General features: G+C 37.8%; 1 protein-coding gene across 6 annotated transcripts in view; it reads left to right on the forward strand.

The window, feature by feature from the left end:
• Window positions 1-25,567, forward strand: part of Sol1 (CUB domain-containing protein Sol1) — a 659,765-nt gene that overhangs the window by 67,357 nt on the left and 566,841 nt on the right. For 3 of the 6 annotated variants that reach the window (XM_087358457.1, XM_087358463.1, XM_087358458.1), the window contains exon 1: window positions 11,900-12,080. The exons of 2 other annotated variants lie outside the window; for them this stretch is intronic. The gene's annotated coding sequence lies outside the window, so the exon portion shown is untranslated. Of the gene's footprint in view, window positions 1-11,899; window positions 12,086-25,567 lie in introns of those variants that run through there. One more of the 6 variants, XM_087358462.1, reaches the window with a different exon arrangement.

A 25,567-nucleotide genomic window follows, 5' to 3' on the forward strand; every position in this document is an offset into this window, starting at 1 on the left:
CCGACCACTGTATGTACATACGTAAAGATTCACATGTATGAACCTGGCTCAAGAAGAAAAACTTCGTCGAGGAACGTTATTTGTACCGTAACAAACGTTGTACGGAAGAAACCCAATGCTGTTAACGTCTTTTGTTTTGTATGAGGAAGTTCACAGCAGACTTCCCGCTGTTTTCTTCGCCCTGTCGCGTCTCTGAAGTATGTTCGCCCTTCTGGGCTTTCAGAATTACTGAATGTCGTGTATGAAGTACAGTAAGTTTTTGTGTTACGACAGTTGTCTGAACCAACATTCGCTGCATGAAACAGCTGTTCGATTCTCGACATACGTTATATTTTATTGCCATACTCTGCCCTTTCTTCTGATCTGGATTTTGACTACAGTGCTCTTATCTTCCACAGTGATAACTTCTCTCCACAAGCGACATAATTTTGCAGCCTTCACATTGTCATAGGATGAATTGTAGCATTCCTCGGGGGACATGTTGACGTTACAGTTTGCAGTAGGTCACTTGTAGCCCCATGACGGGGAGATTCATACTTCAGCAACATGTGCAGTGAAATCAATATGCAGCCACAGAGCGCAACATTTGGTGTTGCATCAGATGTACAGTACGTGCAGGACTTATATGCTGATGATGGAGACCACAAGTCCGTTCGAAAGTTCGTTAATCACACACGACATAACATGACTTCACAAAAAGGAATATTGTAATAAAATGTTCATCATTGTCAGTTCTTAAATTTTGACCACAATACAAATCTAAATTTATGTTAATTCGGAAAGATTTAAGTTTCCTTTCTTCCACTCTTACAAGCACTTGGCCGTTCTCGGAGTGAAGGTAGTTTAGTTAGTTTCATCCACTGGCCAGATGAATAAATTTTACCCGAAGTCTGTGCTTTCTGTTTGTAACATTTCACACAATAACGCAATTGATTTAGTTAACTAACAAACTAACCAATCAACCAAACCGACCTACCATCCAATTAAATGTAAGATGACCGAAGATAGTGGTCCAGTGGTTAACACATCTGCTTCTTTTTCGGATCGTCCTGGATTCAAATTTTTGACCTGAGCCCGGTTATCGTGACTTTTCTTACCTTCCTCTGTCCCTCCAGACAAATGCCGGGACAGTACCTTAAATTAGGCCACGACTGCTTTATTCCACATCCTTTCCAGTTCATTATTATCTGTCATCCTCTCATTCGACGCTGCTAAAAGCGTCGTTTAATAAACTGTAGATAAATAAAAAGTATGGAGCAGAGTGCTTTAGAGGCTGATATTCGCTCAGCTGATCTCAAAGTTTGCCGCATTTTAGGCAGTCGGTAGGTTCAAACCGTGCTTACATGAACCCTTGCATACGATTGTTATACTGAATAATGTATTCTGTGACTACTCGTTACCCAAAGACAATGAAATGTGGAGGAACATTTTATTTATTACGCATAATTGGAGGTAACAATGCTAGAAAAATCAGCCCATTAACCTCGTATCCGCAGCATTAAAATAATGGAAGTTTCTAGAATCAGCGGGAGTCCATTGTTCTGAAACAACCAACTTGCATTATTGTTTTTGAGGGCTTGTATATGACATCATCTCATTTTTTAAAGCTAATGTTTATGAAGATTGAATGTGCGCACGGTTATATACGTGTAGATTTAATTTAACGTAAGTAGCTCTGTGTAATCCGTCACATATAATTTCGTTGTCATTGTGTTGATTTGTTCAGTCGAGTCAGTGGCTAATAAAGGGAAATTACACTTTTTGAACGTCTCTATACAATACTGTACAAGTAATCCCCCCGGTTTAAAAAAGGCACAATTTAATTTCAGTATGTTGTTCCAGCCTCTATATTTTCAACACTAATTTCCATTTCAGTTATGGTTAATAATGGCGAAAATATGTTTTCTGATTACGTCAGACTCTAGAAAGATTTGATACAAGCGTATTTGAATAAATGCGAAAGAAACCTAGTAAAGATTTTGTGAGAGAATAAATCTTTCGGAAGTTTAGTTTTGTTCTTAATGGAATAAGTATTATTCATAGGGCCTCCTGTCGTATATTATGAATTTGTCATTGTAAAATTATGTTTCCAAATTTTGTCGAGAGTAATTTCAGAATTCCTTTGTGGATCCATATTTAAATTTGTCATTATAGTTCATCTGTAATTGTGGCACAAGTTTTTAAATTTTTTGTATAAATTAATTATTTTGATATATCAATTCTTTTAACCTGTTTTTGAAACGTGTCTTGTAATTTTTTAGCCCTAAATTAAATTAAATTTGGTCTATATGTTCAAGGTCTCAGCACATTAACTGAATTATTCTGTGGAGCAGGGTCCTTCCTGAGAAACCAATAGTCATTTCGCTAGTCAAAATACTCCGTGGCTTTTATGGAACTCCAAATTTTATTGCCGTATTCATAAGAGCCCGTCAGCGGTCCCTAGCCGAAGCCATATGAATCTAATCCATACACTCACATCATGCTCGCTACATTACTCACCCGATGTATCCTCCACGGTTTGATCGACCTAATATTTGGTTCAAGAATATAGAACATGCGCCGCGAGAAGGGGGTTCTTACTGCACATTTCATTTTCAAACACGTTGTACTCCAGTATAGTCTGTAGTAGTGCAGTGGATTATAGTGTATGCAGGGGTGGACAGATGTTTTGTGAAAGAGTAGAGCCGACTTCCAGCGGACTTCTCTTGGCGCGCTTTTAGTGTAAAGTATGAAGAGCCTCATTACACATTATTCTAGAACCTCCCATTATTTCATCCCAAAAACTGGCTAGAAAACCGGAGATGTTAAGCTTATTTCCAGCCTTTTGAATTAAGAAGATACTGAGTGGGTAGGTAATGCTAAACTGTTGTGGAAAAGAAAAGGGCATGCAAAGATTTAATGTAAAGTTGAGTTTTACTAGCATCGAAAATCGAAGGTAAGTTACCGCACTCATCTCTTAATACTTCACTTCAGTCGCATCCTGGCAGCCTATTCGCACCAATATCTAATTGAAAATATTCTGCCAACCACACCTAGGTATGTTTCTGACGTTCACCAAAAAAGAATATTAGGGAACCAATCGCATGCGATAAAAAATTCTGTTCCCTGTGACGAACAAGAAATAGAGTTGTCGATACGTCATGACTTTCTCTCTCTCTCTCTCCCCCCCCCCCCCCCCGTTTTCGTTTTATATTCTGTCATTTGTAGAATATGCTGTTATACGAGCGGAAGGCCGGTTGATTGATGTAGCAGTCAACTGTTCTCTTCCACATTTGTCTATCGAAGTGGAAACAAGTGAAGAGCTTCAAGGCGAACAATGCCAGCGGCAACTAATCTCGCGCTGTTTGTCAGCATCAATCACAGACTACGTTTGCCTCACTCCATATAATCATAATCCTTGCTATCTCACTGACGTGAGTTCCACTCTATCCTTCGTTTATTCAACTATCGATTACTGGAAAAGAAACTTACCTAAAAACTATGTGCAAAAAATTGTTTTAACCTTCTTCGATATGTGATGAGGAATATCGCTTCATATTTTTGCAGTCGGTTCGTTTTATGAATAATTTTGAGATTAGTATTTGATCAACAAATGTAAAGATATACGCTTGTATCTTACGGAACAATTTTTTGCTATTTCTTTTATAGTATCTCAGCGTAAATTACCACAAAATATTTTGCTGGTGTCAGTGTTAACGGAATATAAGTTAAAAATTAAAACCGGAGTTCAGTTAGCGGAAGTAACACTTGAACCTTTGTATAACTCAAGTAAAAATATGAATAGATGACTCTTCAAATATCGTTGCTCGTTTATAGACCTTTGAGGATATATATATATATTTTGTGTCTTTAAATATGTCAATGCGTAATGCTACAGGTGAGTCGCTAATGTTTCTTAAGTCAGTTTTGTCAGCATATTTTGTAAACAATTATATTAACAACAAATTTGTCTACATTGCCAATGTGTTAAAAAACGATACACAACAAAGTACAGTAATATTATTTTACGGTTTCGTATTACATTTGTGCAGAATTCGGTATAATTTCCGAATGTTACGAGACAAGGAGTAACAAGCTAATAAATTAGATGGTATGTCGCTGTCTAATAAGCAGGGAAGCTCGATGTGTTGATACAGTTACTTTGGAATCATTACGTTTATCTTTGTATCATCTCCTTTATTAATTTTGGAGCTTAGACGTGAACGTTATTCCACAGTAAATTGTATTATGCTAATCAAAATAATTCTGTCTGTTCGATCCTCGGACGGCTTAATGATTGGTATATGTTGTATTTTTAGATGTTCAGGAAAGTAGAAAGAAAAGAAGAAAGAAACATATGCCTAATTTGTGATGAGATCTGTATGAAATATGAGAACGTTTTGCAAGAGACAATTGGATAAGTTATGCTTTAAAATAAATTTTTTTTATGAAACGGATATGAGTAATGAATTGTGAGATATGTGGGGAAGAAACTTGTTTTCATGACATTTAATGCACGCTTTGTTGAATCGTCTGACAGTAATCTATTTTCTGTCTTTAATTATACCATGCAGAAGTTGAATAACTATGAGTTCACATCTGTCATTTATCACACAGCTCATTCTTCGTCATTTTAGAAGTCACTGGAATAAGTTTAATCCACACAATGTATATGTACATATATATACTTTCTAATGAATGCCCTATTAATCATGGAATCCCATTGCTGACTCTCTTACTGACAGCGTCGGTAAGTATACCACAGATACGAGACAAAAAAAGCCATGCTCTTCTCACTTCTTGGTTCTATAGCCCTAGTGTTATTTGGCGAAGTCCACACGTTAAGAGACTCCTCATACATTTGCCTTGAGCCACCTTCTACTTCACGTTTCTTAAGTCCTAATATCTTCCCCAACATCCTGTTCTCGAGCACTCTCAGACTGGAAATTTATATAGGCGTATATTCATACGTGAACTAAGCCCTATATATTCTACGTATTCTTTGATGTGATTTATTTGTGGTTGACGGATACGCATACGTTAAATGAAAGGTACACAAAACGACGTGCACTTTATATGACGCGAAGCCTGAAAGCATAGAGCGGATCTTATTTTTATGAATGCACATAACTTCCTAATGCCAAACAGTTTATTTTACGACGCTGTTAGTAGCTCATGCTATACAGGATGATTCAAAACTGTAGCACAGTTCTTATGGTGCCTCAACTGCCTGTATTTCCACGGCTCGGCACGGAGCGCCAGCCAATCACAGAAACTTAAAGTGATATGAACGTAAATGCGTCGTTATTCGGAAACGGTGGCAGATCTGGAGTGAAAGTTGTTTGCATTTTATGCTCCATAAGATCTCACAAACAAACTCCTTAATACTGTACTAGATTTTTTAATCACTCTGTACAGAAGACGATATATTTATTACATAAGTGGGAAGGATGTGGAACGAAGTGGTCGTGACCTGATTTAAATTACTATCCCGGAATTTGCCTGTAGGGGAGCAAGGAAATTTAGGAAGAACCTCAGTAAGGATAGTCGGTTTACCAGCCGAGATATGAACCCTAGACTTTGCGAACAAGAAACAGGATAGCTAATCACTTGACTGCAACGGCCAGAAAATATTTTTATGTAATACATCACCAATATATTCAGAATGGAATTTAACGTTAGACTTGACCTTTTTCTCTTTTGTTCTTCTGTTACATCTGAAACTTGCTTTCCTGTTTCATTTCTAGGAATTCCTGAAGTTTAATGATTTGTTACTTTACTCTAATTCGTTTTCTTTAGGAAAAATGTTTCATTGGAAGAAAATTGTGCGGAAATTGCGAAACTTTGTGTAACTTTTTTATCGTTAAAATAGGGCAGGATGCTAGTTCACTGCGGAGCAGAACGTGGCAAGAATTTAAGAAGCAAAGTATTCGGTGTTAAAAGTATGTAAGTGTGGGGAGCTGGCAAAACTAGTAATTGTGCATACAATGTCTTTAACTTAGCTGAATAATTTACTGAACTATTAGTATGCTAAAATATCAAATTGGCGTGTCTGCTCTTCTTTTTCCAGAGACTATCCAAAACTCTGCTTTGAAGTAAATTTTACAGTATTTAATTCTAAATGTTTAATATTATACTGCTCTAAAACAAGCATCAAATCACAATCGATCTTTCTTTAATTTAGGAATGTGACTGGGACAAGTAATTTTAGGTAATTTGCTTGCACTGTTCAAATTCGCAACACTAAGCCTACGCTATAATACAGCGGTGTTTTAGTAATACATTCATTATAGCCTTTTCAGCTTCTCGTTTGTAGTTGCTGTTTGAAACACCTCCATGAGTTGACCAGATTATTCATTGCATATAACGAATGGGTTCGTGTCTGCCTCTGCTGTTCCCGACTCTTAAAAACAATTCAGTGATTTACGTAGTGGCTAACAAATGACGCCATAGACGCAATGGTGGTTGCCCACTATTCATTGGGTCTCGACGACTAGACCTCGAACTTGAAAAAAATATTTCTTTTTGTTCTGTCTTTATGGTGTCTGGTTTGGAACTGTGAATTGGCTTCAGGCTTCTGTGTGACCAACATTTTATTCATTATATATATATATGAAAGACCAGTATTCCATCTAAAATTAGCCTATACATGCTGAACTGGTGTCAGCCACTCGTGTGTAAAGATGGCTACCTTCTGCTATTGGCCGACTTTTCAGATTACCTCACTGCTTTCATTATCAGGATGATGACGTATAATACACGGTAGACTGAAGACTGCATTTTTATAATCTTCGTTTTAGGAATTTCACATCCTACAAATCTCTGTGTAGTTTATCCTGTTCAGTTGTAACAACATGTCCTGTTCTTTTCCATCTGTAGCAGTTCCAATTTTATTCTGTTCTGAATGTTTGTAGAAGTAACAATATTAATGCGGTCTTTAACTCACCAGAGACACATATGCTGGGCTTTTATATTAAAAGAAAGGCAGTCAGAGGAAGAAAAAACTCAGGTCTTTATAGGTTAATAACGTGTAAGAGAATTATGGAATACTTTGTGATCGATATTTTTGTTATGAAAAAAATTTTTAACGAGTGGCCATTTGGATTAAGATTTTACGGCAATAGTATCATCAGATTAGAAACACAGATAAAGAACACGCGTAAAAAATAAATTTGGGTCGTGGTTTTAATGTACTCTGTAATTTGAAAATATTGCCTGCACTTAAATTGGCAAAAATGGAAGGGGAATTGTACATCTGAATGTTTCAAAATATTATTTTCCTTAGTATGCTTGGAATATAGAACATTAGAAGTGCTTAACTTTCTATCTCCAGGTGCGTTCTCCATGTAAAATGGCATAACTTAAGGCTATATTGTTGTTTATGCTCTTATTTGTATTGGTAAATGTTTTATGTCTGCTTTGATAAACATGATTGAAATTTGTGTACAGACACAAATTTTCAAACATTTACTACTCATACATGTATTTACTGAGAACACACAAAATATGAAATGTGGATCATTCAGATAAAATGAGTCTGCTGTGTGTTTAGGCTGAATTTACTGCAGTTTCATTATTATTTGGGACATATTACACAGAATGTAGTCACTGTTTAAGCAACGTTAGGTTAATTTTAACAGAAACCTTTCGAAACTGATAATACCACACACTTTTAAATCTGTCATGATTACTCTTCCGAAGTTTTTGCGGTCGTGAACTAATGCCTTAACCTGTGTTATCAGAACACAATACAAAGACGTGCATAATTTAATTTGAAGTTTATTTTTTAAAAATATGTTACTAACAAAATTCCCCACGGAATGATAATGATAATATAAAATGTACCCAGGGGCTTATCACAGTTACCACCAACTGTCGCAGCGGAATGGTTAGCCTCCTGCTTCGTTCTTGGAAAGGCCGGGTTCAAATCTGGGCTCAGAGAATCCCTATTCTGACTACTCCAGGTCTTAAGCTGTAGGCTATATTGATGTGTTTATAAACCCTTCATGCACCATGTGCATACTTGTATTGAAGATATGCTTCAATGTTCTAGACAGTACTCAGTATACGTTAACATATATTTGCATGATTTTGCTGCAAATATGCAGCGTTCAAAATAGGGCAGCTCAGCTTGAATGAAACATCTGTTCAATTAGTATGAATGAGCACGCATTAGAACAGAACAATTCTCATAACGCTAATTAGCTTGTGCAAAAAATAAACAAAATGCTAATTACAGCTATAAATGTAATCGATAATTTTTGTACACTTGGTACAGCAAAAGAAACAATTGATACGATGCTTGCCTGTTAACCTTCAGTAGACGTTGTTTTCTTTTCTTGTAAGAAACACAAGAATTTTGTGTTAGAAACTATCTCACGGGGTTTCAAAAATAGGCACCACAGTCTTCTGTCTCCTGAAGGCAATATTTTTAAAATACTGTACTTTTATGAAACGCAATTTCACTCAACGTCTGCAGAAACAGAATGTAAGTTGGATCTTGTCACCTATGGTTTGTAATATATTTATAAAAAATACCGAAATCGGTATTTTCGGTAATTTATATATGATAGCTTCTACAGAGTTACAATATAGCATTGCATAGTATGGTTGGTATAGTAAAGTATAGTATAGTCATTGCTTCAGAACAGCCGCTAAAAGTGCACAGAAACTGCGGAATAATGAAGTGAATTGTGGGATCCTCAATAGGTTTTAACAGTCTTCTCGGGCTATCAGCCGTGTTAGTTGGTGATCAGACGCCGACGTTTCGAGGACAGAGATGGTCCTCGAAACGTAGGCCCGAGAAGACTTTATTAATGAAAGCCGCGGTGAAAGCTTCACACCATATATCAGGTTTTAACAGTTTTATGTTCAAGAGACATATGCATGTTTCTTTCTTCCTTTGATTTTATAATATGTCGCTGAGTCCATCCATTTGGTCAGCGAATGTTGTGACATTCTACTGCTATATCTTTCCTTTATAACTTGTAGCTTTGGGCCAGCCAAGTCGCTTCAGATCGGCCGAATCACGTTCGAATCGACTTTTAAGAACTGACGCTACGATTCATTGTGTGGGAGGGATCGTCACGTCCAAAGTTCTAACCCCCATACTGCATGACCACTTTCATAAGAGTCTATCGTCAGCACCACTTCGTCGTCTAGCTTAGCTTGCTCAGCGTGTTTTGGCGTCCTTTACCCCGATTACAGCTGTCAACCCAACGCAAGGTTGACAAACCTGCAAATATTGTTATCCAAAAACGATATTTTCCTCCTGTTAACTTTAGAACATGAAAGAAGCTCTCCTCAAAGCAGCATAGAGCAAAACAGAAATTTTAATCTAGTACACTGAGCTTGGTGAGATTTTAAATTCTCACGATGACGAATGTGAAGATGGCTGTCTTCTGGGATGTTAAATCGTATAGTCTGTTAATATTGACTGAGGTTTAGGATAGGCTTAGTGTCTACATCACCCTGTTGATGCAGGCAATAAGCTCCTCTGAAACGTCTGTCAATGTCTATCAGACTACAAGGTGCAGAAACATCTCAGAAGACAGCCATCTTCACACTCATCACCGCAAAATTCTCATATTAAGCTTAAACTAGGCAAGTGAAAGACTAATATAGGGCAGAACCATGATCACGGTAAGATAATTGAATTAGAAGTTTAGAACGGACACATCATTTCCACCATCTTCAGGTTTCATGGATTATCATCTCTGACCTTTTCTTGTTCAGAATTTGCTTGGAAATCGTGACAATCTGTAGCATTCGTCAAGTAAAGGATCAGTGCATTACAAGACAACACAGACTGTCGCTAATGTATATATGTATCACGTTCTGGTCTGGAACTCACAATCCTGTGTTCAGGTTGTGTGTTGAGCAGAAGTATACTTTGACTAGGAACAAGAACAGATTGCCATGTGCAGTTCTCAGTTACACCGCGTCCTTCGATGCTGCTAATATCCAGCCTGATTATTGTACTGATGCAGGAACATTGCGTGTGAAGCGCTCAAAGGTTCATCCCCGGCTCTCGACCAATAAGAAGCCAATATGATATAATTCGTAGGATTTGAGGTTTCTAATTCGGTGAGTCCGAAGATGGCCCTCTTCTGAATTCTAGCGTCATGTAGCGTTGTAGAAGTGTATCATCAGGGCGATAATCCTCCTGATGATGGAAGTAGCAATGACAAAATTACACGGTGCTACAACGCAGAAGAGAACCATATTCATGATAACATTTCTTGACCTGTGTTAATTTTAATGATCCTAAGACAGAACACGGCTTAGAGCGTGAGACCGAAATTGACTGTGATGCCATTGCCAACACAGTCGTATCAGGTGGAAAGTTTACAGTGGGATCATGTTTTATGGTGATGGGTCAACCCAATTCAGTGTTTTGAGCCAGCTCACTCAAATAAAATAGTCGTTCAAACGAGTCATTTCGTTCACGTATCTCATTGCTCTTGAAAACAGTAGCTCGGCGCGAGTCACTGAAGGGCATCTCTCGCCCCACTCAAGAGGCGACGTCTTTAGTTCGTTCTTTTGTGTTTGTATTCTTCTGTGACTCTCATGGGAAGAGGGAAAGATTGTGTTACATCGTTCACGAGGCGATTTGTGCTGTAAATCCTTCACGATTTCAAGAACTTCGCAGCTCTCAAGAGTGAGTCATTTACTTCGAACGACTCGTTTACGAATGATCAATTACAAATTCATCCCTGTAGAAGGTACGTTGTGGTTTGGTACGGCAGTTTTCGATTCTTATTTCACTGTTTCGTGTAACGTTCTGAAGAATAATCAATACAAAGTACCGTATATACCTGCCAACGTAGCAGCCTTTCTTACAGGTATATTTATGAAAGTGCTTTTTGCATTTGGGCCTACATTGTATTAGGGAAGTGTTTTGTATTTATCTGTTATTTTGATTTTTAAGCGGTATATGTGAAACGTGTTAAATAATTAGTTAACTGGTGTTAAGAAATTTTAATTCCGGAAGCGTGTCTTTTGCCACCGCTTACGAGAGTGTCTAATTTTTATTTATTGTGATCAGAAACATTCGACAAGAGTCCATAAATCTGTATTCAGAAAGGTAACGGTAATGCAGAATTTGGTCAGCGAATTTAGATGGAGCACGTTTATAATGCGGCAACTTATGTGGCATTGCGGAAATACGAGAAAAGTGTGCACTGGCAAACGGGAATTTTCAGAGACATTTATGAAATAATTAGAGAGATATTCTATATATTTTAAGTTCTGGGTTGCACAAATGACTTTATCATCATCCAAAATAATATGGCATGTTGACACGTGTTGCTAGGTTTAGAATTTAAATAGTTTTTCCTTCTACTTTTAGATCTTTCTGTATCTCTTCTTCGTCTGGGACCTATATGTAAAAAAATGTACGAGAATGCAGTTATCGCTTGGAATTTTTAATGGATTTGTTGATTATTGTTATTATTAAAAAATAACTTTTATTTAAAACTCGAGATTTTGCGTCAGATGTTTCAAATAAATATTTAAAGTACGAAGTAGAACGTACTTATCATACTAGTAGTTTGCTCAGATATTATAAAAGCATTTCCTTAAAAGTTTGATTTGACATGGAAACTGAGTTTTCTATTCCTTGTTTTACCCATTCTTTGTCAACCCTTTAAATACATTCTACAACTGAAATATAAAGCAATATGAGTTCCATCCGAAGAATACACAACACGAAAGTTTGAGGAATCCCAAGAGATATATATCTCGTCTGTAATCTAATAAAAAATCTGGAGTAGTATTGAAAACCAACATAGGAAGTACAAATAGGGATTTCTTGAATTGATTTGACGGACAGCAGTTTCCGTGCGCGCGACTGGAGCGCTGTGCTTGGCAACGTCCTGTATCTCATGCGTTGTTTGAAGCATCAGTTCGCGTCGAGACGCTGTAGTGGTTGGCTCGGAGAACGCGGGCGGTAGTCGTTTCGTGGCGCCGACGTAGCTCTACGATTGCATTTGTTTAGTACGAGGATAACTTATACTTTTTCTTACGTATGCGCGCGCGTGTGTAATTCATAAGTAGCCATGTGATGTATTTTGGAAGATACCGAGGAATATACACATACGGTAAGGTGGGTCATGTTGCAATTAACAGAAATGTGTTAATTATTTATGAAGGTGTTGTTTTTGACAATACAAGCGTGAAGTTTCCTTCATATACATATTGTATGTTGTACAGTGTTATACAGTGCTCATGTTAAGTATAATTACGTTTTTAAACTGTCGTGTTTTAAAAGACTTAATTAAAATTAATTATATACATAGTGAGGTCCAAACGGACGACGTGATATTTCGCTTTTATTCCACATCGATTCCTTTTGACAGTGTTCCTCTAGGAGTGGACTTCTGCTTTTAGATCCACTCCAGTACAAATCGCTTTCGGCTGCACGGGCTAAGCATTTTCAGGGGGTGTTCAGGTTTGCGTTACAAATTCTCTCGGCGGAGAATATCAAATGACTCAAAACGTAGTTGACGACAAAGACTACGCACTAAAAACACGAGGAATAAACGGAGTTGAATTACATTATATTCACTCTTCCCTTTCGCTCTCGAATTCCAAGAATCTCCTTAGTCAAAATAAACCTGACCACATACAACGTAACCGGTTCCACTGTCTATCAACATTTCTGAGGCGAGAAGCGTTATGAAACACACTCGATAAGAGAACCATTCAAATCTCCAATGAATACGTATCTATGCTGATAGAAAATAATTGTAAGCAAATGGCTTAAAAGTTATACTCAATGCAAGGGAAGTTTAGGGGGTGTTTAGCACCCCCTGAAATCGTCCAGTGAGTTCCAGAGCCAAAGGAAACACACGTAGTCTGCGTCCGTGGTTGGCTGACATTATCTGCTGTGTTGTAACAACGAAATATTTCGGCAAGAACACAAACGTGAACTGAAGCCTTGTTGCATGATTGATGGGGAAAACTGAATAAATATGCTGGACATTGCTTCGAAAGCCAATAATTCCATTACTATTGACTTTGTGTCGACCCCGGGTGGTAGTTGCAGGCCTACATGTGTGTTTAACAGCAGTGACCTGAAGCTTTTCATGTTTGCAAACGTAGTTACGCCTCACTACAAAATGCGTGTTGCTTATCAATTTGTATGTAAAGTGTATGTTTGCATAGGTGTGAATAGTATCAAATATTAATGTTGTTTAAGGAAAATCAGTATCGCTTAAAATATTTAGTCATCTTGTTTAAACACGAATTGGTACTTTGGCGTTGTGACGTCGATGGAATTGGGTACGGTAGCTCAGAACATCGGTGCAATGAGAAAAGTGTGTTGTAGAATGGAAGTATAGTGCATATCGTAATATTATGGGAAGAAATTTCAATTTGCATCGCTATAAAATACGACAGCTGACCGTAGAAATATGTGACGTTTTCTGTTCAAACGACATGTGGCAAGGACCGAAGTTACTGGTGTGTCTCGCGGCCATTCTCGAATCATTGCCATATAGAACTGCACATTATATATCACGTTGTGAAAGCTATGTGTCACTCAATATGGGAGGTTTTAAATTGCGTAAATTAATGTCATTATTCAGGGTTTCACCGCAGTAAATAATAAGATTATGCCATGGAAAATTTGAAAGCTGTTTTCTTTATTTTCAGCCAACTCTAAAAGTGTTGAAACACATTATTTACTGGTTTTAGTTTAGGAGGGGCCTGTTGTATCAACTTCGTGTGTTGTTGAGTAAGATACTTGGTAACACCTAGATGCTGAAGGTACCAATTAAATTTTTTCCTCCTTGAAAACCTCTAATCATAAGTTCTTTAACACTTGTAGGATCTGAGGTTTTCACAGCAGTGAGTCTGAAGATTGCTGTCTTCTGGGTTATTGCGGCGTGCAGTATGGTAGATTTCCACCAACGTTTCAGAGGTCATGCTGCCTCCGTCATCAGGGCGATTCATCGGCGCAATAACCCAGAAGACAGCAATCTTCTTTAGCACTTGTTGATTCGCTTTTATATTACGAACATTCACGTATTAAATATGCAGGCCTAATAGATTACGTAGTTTTCTGTAGGAGAGCGACTGGGGTTATGGCGGAAGCAACAGCGTTTTGCTATAAGTGCCGCCTAGATATTTCTCTGAAGACATTGTGAAGTTGTATGAACCCTAGTCTGTGTGTGTAGTAACAGACACCGTAAAACTATATGAACCCTAGTCTGTGTGGTCAGGCATGGACAGCGTAAAGCTTTATGAATCCTAGTCTGTGGTCAGTGAGTGACAGTGTAAAGCTATATGAACACTTACTCTATGTAGCCAGTCTCTCATGAAACTATCTCAGCTCTCTCCGAATGCGAATCAGATGCGTTGTGATTGATTATCTTAATTGGCTTGGCGGAAGTGAAGAAGTCTCTGAATAGCTTCAGCCGGGTAAGTGATTCAGATTTCTGATGCAGACATCACCCTAAATACGTATAGGTCTGGTATTCATAAACCCCTTCTATCAGAATACTTTTTGCACTAGCCTACAGCCCCTAAGGAAAGAGACATAATGTTAATGAAGTTCCGGCTAAGTGGTAGTGTGGGGGAATTGAATTAAACTCGTGGTTTGTTGTGTGAGAAGTTAACAAGCTGAGAGATTCGATCGCGATGTCTTATTGGATTGAGACGAGACAGTGTCACAGTCACGTGAGACACGCTTTCAATTTGATGAGTGAGGGGAGTAATTGCTATAAGAGCCAGAAACTCGACAGATTTTATTTTCTGTAATACCTTGAAAATGAGGTGGCCTGTTTCGACAGATACTTTTAAGTTTTATTAAAAGCCATAAATTGCAATTTGGAGTTTGGATAATGATACTACTATTTCGTATAATAACATTGTTCCGGACATTGTTAATTGTCTGAGGTGTATTTGACGTACGCTTGCACGACGTTCCGGAAGTTGGGTCTAATTCCATATTCCTGTCACTGATTTATCATTATAATGACAGGTTTTTTCGTTTCCACTTTAACATTAGTATCGACGTGTTGGTGCGCTTTCCCGGAGTTGAATTCGACATTCCTGGTATATCCCATATGACCATTGAGGGCGGTCGTGCGATGGCTGTAGAGCAGAGGTTCCCAAACTTTTATACCTTGCGCCCCGCTTAAAACATTTCATAAATTTCACCCCCCCCCCCTTCCAGAACAAGTGCAAGCAAACAGATTTGACATAAAATTTAGCTATGAGTATACAGCACTGGAAGACAACAAAAACTGCCTCAACCAAGCAAAGGATGTTAAAAATGTTTCTCCATATCTAGTTAAAAAGAGTTTTTCATACAAACAACGCCCCCCGCCCCCAGAAAACCACCCCCCCGGGGGGGGGGGCCTACACTTTGGGAACCTCTGCTGTAGAGATAGAAAGCAAGAGTCAGGCTGTACTGCTTACATCACCAGTCTTCTAGGTAGGATTTCCGTTGTTTGTCGTCGGCAGTTCTTGGTCGGACGGGCTATAAGATTTGCACGTTAACTGAAGGTTTTTTCTTCGCGAATTGCATTCACAGCTGTTATGGACAGTATCTCCAAAGGTAAACCAGTTACTGTAACAGGGGCGAAACTGTGGACATCACATGCTTTCTTATCCGTTACCCTTCCCATCCCTCTGATCCGCGTTGTCTTTTAATTCTTAGGAATCTCGAGGATTCACCCGGACTACAGTACTTGTGTGTACTCAGTTACCGGGATTTTAATACCAGAAAAAATTAGGACGACGTATAGAACGAAAAATCGACCTCGCGCAGCAGTTTAGTTGGTGTTATTTGGCTCACATGTGTTGGCAACAAGCAGCGTAAACGACACAGTTTCAGAATTATTGATATAAAGCTCGGAGAAAATATATTCAACCAATAAATCATGGAAGAACTGGAGCATAAAACGTTTTTGCTACATGAAGAACCACAAAGTGAATGTTTACTTCCGATTTATTGCTGAATTTCGTCAAAGTATTAATAGTGTAAGGTTTTACATTATACTGTCCTCAAGAATTACAATCGAACATTGTTAATCTAAAGACGCTCTGTCATAATAATAATTTTCTATCGTGTATTCAAGTTATTCTGAGAGAACAGTAAACAGAATTTCATCAACGAGACTGATTGTATGTGAGCCTAGTCTTACGGGGAAATAGCAAACTAAAATTAAACTACCCGAAACGTTGCTGTAAGTCTTCCCATACTGTAGTAATGGCACTTTACAAATGTTGTAAATGTTATGTGGCCTGATGCATTTTTAATATTGTATTATTTCTGTAGGCGGACTGATTGTAAAATATGGAGGGTTGAATATATTCTTTACGTAATGACCTGAGCCCATTTTAAAAATTGTATTGTCTCATGTAACTTACAAAACCTTTACTTAACCCTAGGTCAGAAACATTATTACCAAACATGAGATAACTCTCTTGAGAAGAAAAGTGAACACTGAAACATTGATAGTTTTGCAAATATAATTCATTGAGTAATATGTTTGCCTTCTGATTGAAACTATGAAACTAAAATTTGTTTTGCGATGGATACACGAAGGAAACTGAATATTTAAAAGTGCATGAAAATATAAGCAGCTTTTTGTGTGCGTTCTGCGTACTTATTCAATCAGATTTTAAAAAATACGTGTTCAGTTCTGGTTATATGAAATTTTAAAAATTGTACCAAATGTTGAAAACCTGCTGCAAAATTTCAAGTATTTTTTTTTTTTTTTGTAAAACAGCAGATTTAAAATCCAGTTGTAAATATTGTGCTGTGATGGATTCGTGAAACAAGTGGTGGCCTCTGTTAATAAGCCAGTAAGTGTACTCTCTCGGCGTTGGCGTGTGGTAGGGACTTAGGAAAGACCCTCGCTGACGGGAGACCTACGACTGCTATAGCTTTTCTCCGCCACCCCAAAATCGCAAACCTTGCCACCGAAGTTGAGCCAGAAGGCGATAACTTACTTCTGCTTTGAAGTAGGTGTTGTGGGTAAACTGAGGTGAAGTCCCCGTTTGACTACAAATTTCGGTAGGTTTTGCATAATTTATGTCTCTCGGCCCTCTGAATGCTTAAAGAGTTTCTTCATGTAGTTTAGTTGTCCCATTTTGATCTGTGCTACTTCCTAAAGTTATTTTCAAGTCTTATAGTCTCTTCACAGTGACAAGATATGGCATGAGTTCTTTGACGTTTGCGACCGTGACTGATTAAACACAGCGGTGAGCATGAAGATTTCTGTCTTCTGGGTTGTTGCGCTGTGTTGCCATTCGTCACCCTGATGACGGAGGCAGTATGACCTCTGAAACGTTGGTTAACATTGACCAGACTACACAGCGCAACAACCCAGAACACAGAAATCTTCATACTCACCGCTGTGACAACCTCAAATCTTACAGATGATTATGTTGGGTATTATCCCTTATGTGGGGCATATTTAGTGTATGCTATGTTTCGTATTTTAGATTAATTCTGTCTTCAGGCGGTATACCCATTGAGACATTTGAACTGTGAATACTAAAATTAATTTTGTAATCTAGAATAATGAATATTAACTAGCACTGAATGAGTTTGAGAACACGTAAACGTGGAATAAATCTTATACGTTTGTTGCGATACCTTCGGAAAATGGTTATCAATATTTTAATTGCAAGTTATGCCATTAGGATGGATAGATGTATAGTAGATTATTTAAAGACGCTGTATCAGTTGTGTGGAGTGAATTGGAAAGGACTCGGAATGATGCGGTCGTTTTGTGTTTGAAAGATCTGTTCCGGAATTTGCCTTGATGTACTATAGAAAACTACGAAAAATCTCGATGAATTCAGTGTATCCTACCTACCGAGTTTTGAACCTGGCGTCTGAAAATTCAAATTATGACCTCATGAGACAACTTGCTCGGTGTGTACATTTCACTTGCCATTTGCATCTAACGTCGTTGAAATTCGCCCTTAAGCTTCTTACCGGAAAAGATGTGAACGGATTTGTAACGAGTGGAAACAGAGGTCTTGTAACGTGACGCAAGCCTAAGCTGTCTAACTGAACGCATTTTCATGAAACATGTGCCTGGACCGCGGCATATCCGTTTAGAATTATTGCAGGAGAACTTAAAGCTGCACTATTGGACTGACCACTTTTCACTTTTCTTCTAGTACTCGCGCCACAGAGTGGATGACGTTCATGATACACATTAATCTGGACTGAGCTCCTTTGTTTTTCAGACAATACTAAAGGGTTTTCCATGGGTGTATTGTGCTTTCTGTATAATACACAACCGCTGCTGTGACGAAATGTTGTTAATTCAAGAAGTGGAAGAGTTGAAGAGGCTCTCTGTTGTGCAGTTTAGAATTCTTTCAGCATCTTGTGTTCTGAGGGTGTGAACTCATGCATATTTACCACAATGCTCAACCCGGGAAATACAGAATGCCCCAAAACGTTGTATACATACATAGTATGAATGAATTGACGTTTTTGTAAACTAAACCATTAAATTCGTCAGTATTGGTCCTTAATGAATTAGCGATTGAGGTGCAGGTGTTCGAAATGAACACCGCCCGTGTCTTCCGTAAGGAAAACACACGGGGATCAATAAAAAAGTTAATATTCAGTATGTAATGTGTATACCTCTTTTTGGGACAGTCTGCATGGTACTGTCATCACCGTCATGTGCGTAGGCTATACCAACATTATATAACAGGACGAGCCAAGCGAAGTCAGAAACCAGACGTGAGCTTTAGAAGAGGTTAACCCACTTAAAGTTCAAAGATACCGGAGTGGGTTTTAGTGAAAAAGCATTGTGGTCCACAGTTCCGTGTAAATTGGTTGTGGTGTCGCCTGTGATCCCAGCAAGCCGGTGCGCACGTATAGAACAGAGTAGGAAACACAAGACCGGTGGCGTGTAATTAAGATACCTTGGAGTGTATGTAAGGCGACCAAGTGGACTTTTCTGCCGCCTAGAACCACGACGCTGCAATGTTTATTGCGCCAACGTCCCGTGCTGCTAATGCGTGTGTGTGTGTGTGTGTGGGGGGGGGGGGGGTCTGCATGTAGGTGCCATACGAAACTGTTGATACAGAGGTTTAATTGAGTTTACTACTCTGTACGTAATCAAATGTGTGTTATATACTGTTGGATTTGATAGAAAAAAATGTTAGTTTTAAGCGTTTAAACACCCAGAGGGTTTATCCTACTCTAAAAGTATGTTCGTTCCGTTATGTTAGTGTTAGAGTACACATTTATGTATAGTGTTACATTCTACACATTAATCTCATTACAGTGAAGAATGGTGATGTAATTAGGAACCAAGAATAAGTGGGATTAAAGTTTTCTTATGTGGAATTGTTCTCTTGGACTTCATCCATTGTTCAGATTATACAATTATTGTAGATGTCCACGTCTGAGGCCAGCTCAGCCAGGGGGCACAACAAGTAGGCTATCTGTTCTTTTCCCCTCTTTACTACTTTGAAGACGGAAGCGAAATGATGCATGGAAACGTTGTAGTTTTATAATTTAGATGATGGACAAAGTCCAAAATAACAATTTTACGTATTATAGCCCATCATTGTTAGAAACCTTTAGACTTCGACGGGGATTAAATTTGCACGAAAGCCTACGATTACTTGTTTATTCATCATTTAACGACTTGTTAGGGTTGCTCAGATATATCTTTGGAAGATAAGATGGATTAATTGAAAAAGTATTTGGTACTAGGCGATAATTGCCTACAGCGAGTGCAGAATACAACGAAATCGCTTAGATTAGGTTCTCTGCGGGCCAAGATTTGATCTCGGGAACTCTGAAACACGGAGCAACGATGCGAAATACTCGATCGCGACGTTAGGCACCTTCAGTTACGATCTAAGTATCTTCTTATAATTGAAGAATGCGTCGTTAGAGGTTATGGAGTGAATGCGAGCTGTGAAGCCTGCTGTTTGAATCACTATTGTCCAGTTTTCCTGGAAGGGCTCAGTAGACATCGGTTTCCCGATGGTTTCATTCATTGGTTAGTACTCATTTGAGCAATTATATAGATAGTCCACTGGCCTATACTAGTTCGTAGTTCGATTCGGAAGAAATGCAGAATATGGCGACAAGTTTTTTGGTTGGTGGTCTCTAAGGTCGTCGTCATACTTGACGGATAGAAGTCTGAATATTCACTTTGGAGCTAATGCTTCTATCTGCAACTTAGGAGGACAGCCGTCTGTGAATTGTCAACAGCTGTCAGCTAATATGAAGTGTCAGGTACTAACAGTTACAAAGTTTGTTGTGGAGAATGAATTAAAGCGGGCAGGATATACAGAAGTTTGATATCTTTTTAAAATGAAATGTCAGTAACATGCAGCTAAGTAAGAATCCAAATGTCTGTTATATTTTGTGAAGGGAACGAATTAAAACTGTCCAGGATGCATTGTAATTTGTTCGCTGGTAATATTACATTAGAACAGAATCTACGTGCAAAATTGCAGCATAGGATTATCTGGAAACGAATGACAGACGGTTCGTATAACATGAGGAGTTATTGACATTTTAATTGCTTTAAATCGCCATTAATCATTATAATCATCTTTACAGTCAAAGCCACTACCAATCAACAAATCTAATTGTAGTGTTCTGTTATAGTTTGTTTTGTGAAATCGGATAACAGCAGGTAATAAATTGGTCAGCCTGTCTTCTGATAATGCGGATAAGATTCCACCCATTAAAGAGCTCGTCTTTCATTTGATTTGCTAGTTATACTAGTATTCAGTCACATATAAAAATAATTTTTCAGAATTTTACATTCAGTACTGCTCTGTGCGGAATATAGGACTGTCGCAAATAATAAATATTTAGCGAATTACATTCGAGATGAGAGTAGAAAGCATACAGTGTTTAATGAAAAATGCTTGTCATTTTTGTCCATTTGAACCAAAGTTTGAATACTTCAGCAACATTTAATAAACAACGGCCATATTAAGCTTTTATAAATCCGTTCATAAGTTTTAAAAGTATTACTTGCAGACGGACAGAGGGACGAAACCCTTAAGAAGGGAAACGGGCGTGTGATTTGAATTGTCCAGTTATAAATTCTTGGAGTGCCCCGCATAGCAAAAATCATTTGTGGCCCAGTTCATGTCAAAATTGAAGAGCGGAAATCACGTTAAGTTATTAGTTCCTCTTCTCTTGGCCAACATTTCGTAACTCCTAAATCTGAAACTATGCAAATGTTCTGCTAGTGTTTAGTTAGGCCTCTTTGTATCTCACGTAATGTATGTTCTATTCACTAAAGCTAGGCGGTACACTGTAATCAAGATTTTAGTTGCATTACTGCGAACAGCCTTTCTCTCTTACTTATCTCTCAGAAACTTGTAATGACTAGTATAGAGGGCCAGCCCAGAAACCTTTCTTCTCTCAAGAGCTTCTTGCATTCACAATGGAGAATATGTTAGTGGAATTCTAATGGACTTTCAATTGATTTTACTTAGAAGCAAAGATGGATGCAGTTTGCGAGTAGAATCTGTTATTTGGTAATTGTTTGTTTTGCTAACATCAGAGAGACCGTACTAAATTTAGACAAGAAGGGACGTCCTACGATGACCTCCCTGTAACCATTTAGAGAACACTGGAATATCCAGTCACTCGTTACGATTTGATCTGCATTCGTAAGGTTTCGGCATGTGTTTCGGAATTGCATTTTACGTTGTTTGCGGTCGATGATACTGCACCGTTATGCCATTAATGCACACCAAGTTGCTTATACCGCTTGGAAAACAGAAGGAAATCGGGAAAGCGCCGACTCACCAAGATGAGCAGCAAAATGGTTCTGTTGTTTGAACAGATTTACTGGACCATGTGACTTGAGTTTAAAAATCGTGTTCAGTTTGATAAACAATTTATATTCCATTATTTTACAGGTTTATTTTCACTTATTTGAATTAAATACGCGAATAATGTTTTAATTAATCCTTCAAAGCCATATGGCAACTTCGTGTAAAATCGTCTTTAACAATCATTAACGCTGCATTTTGTATTTGTGGGTTTTGTGTGATTCTCAGAATAAACGGAAATTATTTCGTGAAATAGCAACAACCAGTTGATCTTTGTAATGATGGAGTGTTGTGTTTTATTTGCGATGAGGAATAAATTCCTAAATATTATTTAGGCGAATTAAAATTACCATTACTAAGCCCTTATTTACAAGAAGGACGATCAGGTTCTGGCTGGGGACCTTCGCAGCCGCAAATTTAAATTTTTGTCTCCCTTTAAAAGCAGTGCATATCGCTACTCCTCCTATTTCTCTTCTCCCTCCCTTCGAAATCAAAGGGTTAATTATATCTTCCAGTCAAAATATACATAAACGTCTTAGTAACTATAGACTATAATGTGTACACATTATCATGTCAATATCATCCGCCACTGATGTGAATTTATAGAAATGGCAGTCTGAGTCAATAAAAAATTATGCGTCACGTGAGATTTCTTTTATGTCTGTTTTCTGTTTTGGTTTAACTACGACGTCTGAACATTGAAACTAAAATAACACAAAATACAACGCACTCCTAAAGTGAACTGTTTGACATCGACAACCAATGCAAAAGATGCTGTTGAATTAATATACATAAAAGTAAAAGTAAAGTAAAGTTTGTCCCACTATACGCCATGTAGGCGCTTGGGGGGGAGTGGAGGTATAGCTCCTCTCTTCCTTGACCTCGGCACTAGATGTGGGTGAGTGGTCAGCATCACGCCCCGGCCGGCTTTACCCCCGGGAAAGGACCCCGGTACCCATTGTAGAGGAGGCTGGGTGGGCCCCAGAGCCGGTCTGGACGCAGAGGCTAGAGGAAAAATCCTCTGCCCCCGTCGGGGATCGAACCCCGGTCGTCCAGCCCGTAGCTAGTCACTATACTGACTGAGTTATCCCGGCTCATAATTAATATACATAATAGCCTTAAAATGAATTGCATTGAACAGATTTATATAAAAAGACCTTAACCGAGTTTAACCGTTGGTCAGACAAAAGAACAGAAACTGCTGTTGCCATAAAATCTACGCCGTTTTGTGCTGTTGGAAATGAGAAAACTCAAGTAGGTGTATAGAAACAATATTCCACAATATTAAGAATGGAGTACCATTAGTTGTAAAGAAAGCGGTGGATATAATAAAGCTGTGTACTTGTAATAATTTCACATGGTTTCTCAATTTCCGCTTCTCAATTTTACAAGACCTCTTGACGAATTAAATACACTCTCTACACTGTGCAGTTACTGGCTACGAAATACTAACTAGTCCTTCATGATATCTTGCTGATAGAGTTACGTTTTAATTCTGCGTCGACCAGAGAGGATACAACAGATGCACTCAGGATACTCGGCACACGATCCGGAGAAAGTAATAAATTATAAGTCTGACTCAATAAGTCTGATAAAATTCCATCACACTGATGAAATATTCACTCTTACACATGTGTGTATGGTTAAGGCAAAGAATCAAATCCAGTGTTTTATAATATGCCGAAATTTGGAAGCTAAATTATGGAATGTTTATGGTTTTATTGTTTTCTAATGTATTCTGTAGGCATACGGTGCCATAAGAGATGCTGGAAATGTGTTTAACGCGGGCTTAACAGTTTGAATCAAGTCTGTGCTTGTTCTTACTTGCATTATCTGTTGAATACCCCGCTCATTTTAGAATGGGTTAGATTCTCTTCATCCTATTAACAGCATACCTAAATTTCCTCTGGCATTCCATAGTGTACTTGGTATTTACATACAATATCTGGGAAATGTTAAAGCCATGTAATTAAAATCTGTTCACTCTACACATTGCTAAAAATTAGATCCAAACAATTAATCTTAGATGTAGATAGTCTAAGTGTGAGTTAAGTTTAAGACAAGAATATTTTAGTTTTTGTATAACGCGTGTTAGACACACGTTACATTTCAGTAGCATGATGATGTAATTTTGTATTTTGAGTTACAGGAAAATTGTCAAATCTGGTAAATCTGAATAATTTTTTTATTATTATTATTCCTTTTTGCATTTCGTCTTGTTTCCAGTTAGCCGTTTGGTAATTCATCATTTTAAATTCTCACCTGTTCTTTTAGTGTGTATTATTGATGGACGTATGATAGAAGCTATAAATGTATGCAAAATTTTAATTCGAAATGTGTATTTCTTAAACTTAAACGAAATTGAGAGAATATTGTTGCTCCCTATAGTCTTGGTAAATTATATTATTTTGGGGGAGCAAAGTGGGTTGTGGGGTTTGTGTAACAACGTCGTTAACTGTAGTTAATCGGGCCAGTGTGATGAAACTTCGTCTTGCATTGCAAAAGGAATATTCTTATATATTTGTATACATATCGACTGTTCACGGCCGTACCAGGGTGCAGGCTGGTTAGGGAAGTTGTGAACGCCTGTAATCCTAAAGTGCTGCTGTATTGACAGAACGTCATCGCACGTATTTTAACCTGCGATATTTATAGAATAAGTTGAACACTAGAAGATTGATTTATGCTTATGTTGAGACTGAAAACATAGTCTCTAAATAGTATTATACGTTTACTTTCATTATTTATTTTGTTTTCTATATTCAATTTCATTAATGGTTTTGAATCCTTTAATTCACAGACCAATATACGCAGCATTAACATCACTCCGACAATACGATTACATCAATGTTATATAACACATCAATAAATGTTGATACAATGAAAAACGAATAAATGATAAGAAAATTAAAAAATTAAAAATTAGTAATTGAATTAAGAGTTTATAACATACACCTGATGACGGCTCTATGAAAGCCGAAACATGTCGAGAATGTTCCATATGTAAATCGAGTACTCGATACGGAACAAATGATAATATTTTAACCATCTAATTATCTTATATTACTTTATTGTGATTGACGGACAATTTTAATATATTTTAATACAATTAAAATAAAATCACAATATGACGCACCTACAATATCTTATAGTCTCTAAATCTAAAATTTTGGAGTTACTGATCTTTTTAATATCTTGAGCTGAAGAACAATTTGTGAATACTTGTGTATTTGATGTCAGGCTGGAAAATAGTAAGTCCAACGTATAAGAAACAAATGTGACGCACACGTAAGGAAATTATTTATCTGTAATCATTTATATCCACATATTTTTATAATACAGTACTTATATTTTTAATGCGTTGGCTCTCGCCTGATGCACAGTCTACACTGCTGCTCGCTTATGTCGGAGAAGTTGTCGCACATGCACGGCGCGCTTGTTTTATGGAGTTGGGTGGAGGATTGGGCCAGGAATATCGGACGACCAGAGCCGTGGGATTGGGAGAGGAGACGTAGCTTATATAAAACCATCAAGTTCCTATCATTCTTCACTTTAATCCTGAATGTTGTGTTAGCATGCTTCTCCGAAACGTTACAGTTCGTGTCTGTGATCAGTAAGTTTAACAGTAAAAATAAAATCGAGATTTTATTTTATTTAAGTGATACAAATGATCTAACTTCAGTATACAAATCTTTATTCCGAAATTGACTACAATTTGTTCCTAATCACGAGTGTTTATTATTGTGTATGCTTTGGTTTTTACGTTTTAACAAGCCAAGCGCAAACA

This window comes from Zootermopsis nevadensis, unplaced genomic scaffold (genome assembly GCF_977971745.1).
Source record: "Zootermopsis nevadensis isolate Lab colony 2312 unplaced genomic scaffold, Znev_1.0 Znev_ptg000030l, whole genome shotgun sequence".
Lineage (NCBI taxonomy): Eukaryota > Metazoa > Arthropoda > Insecta > Blattodea > Termopsidae > Zootermopsis > Zootermopsis nevadensis.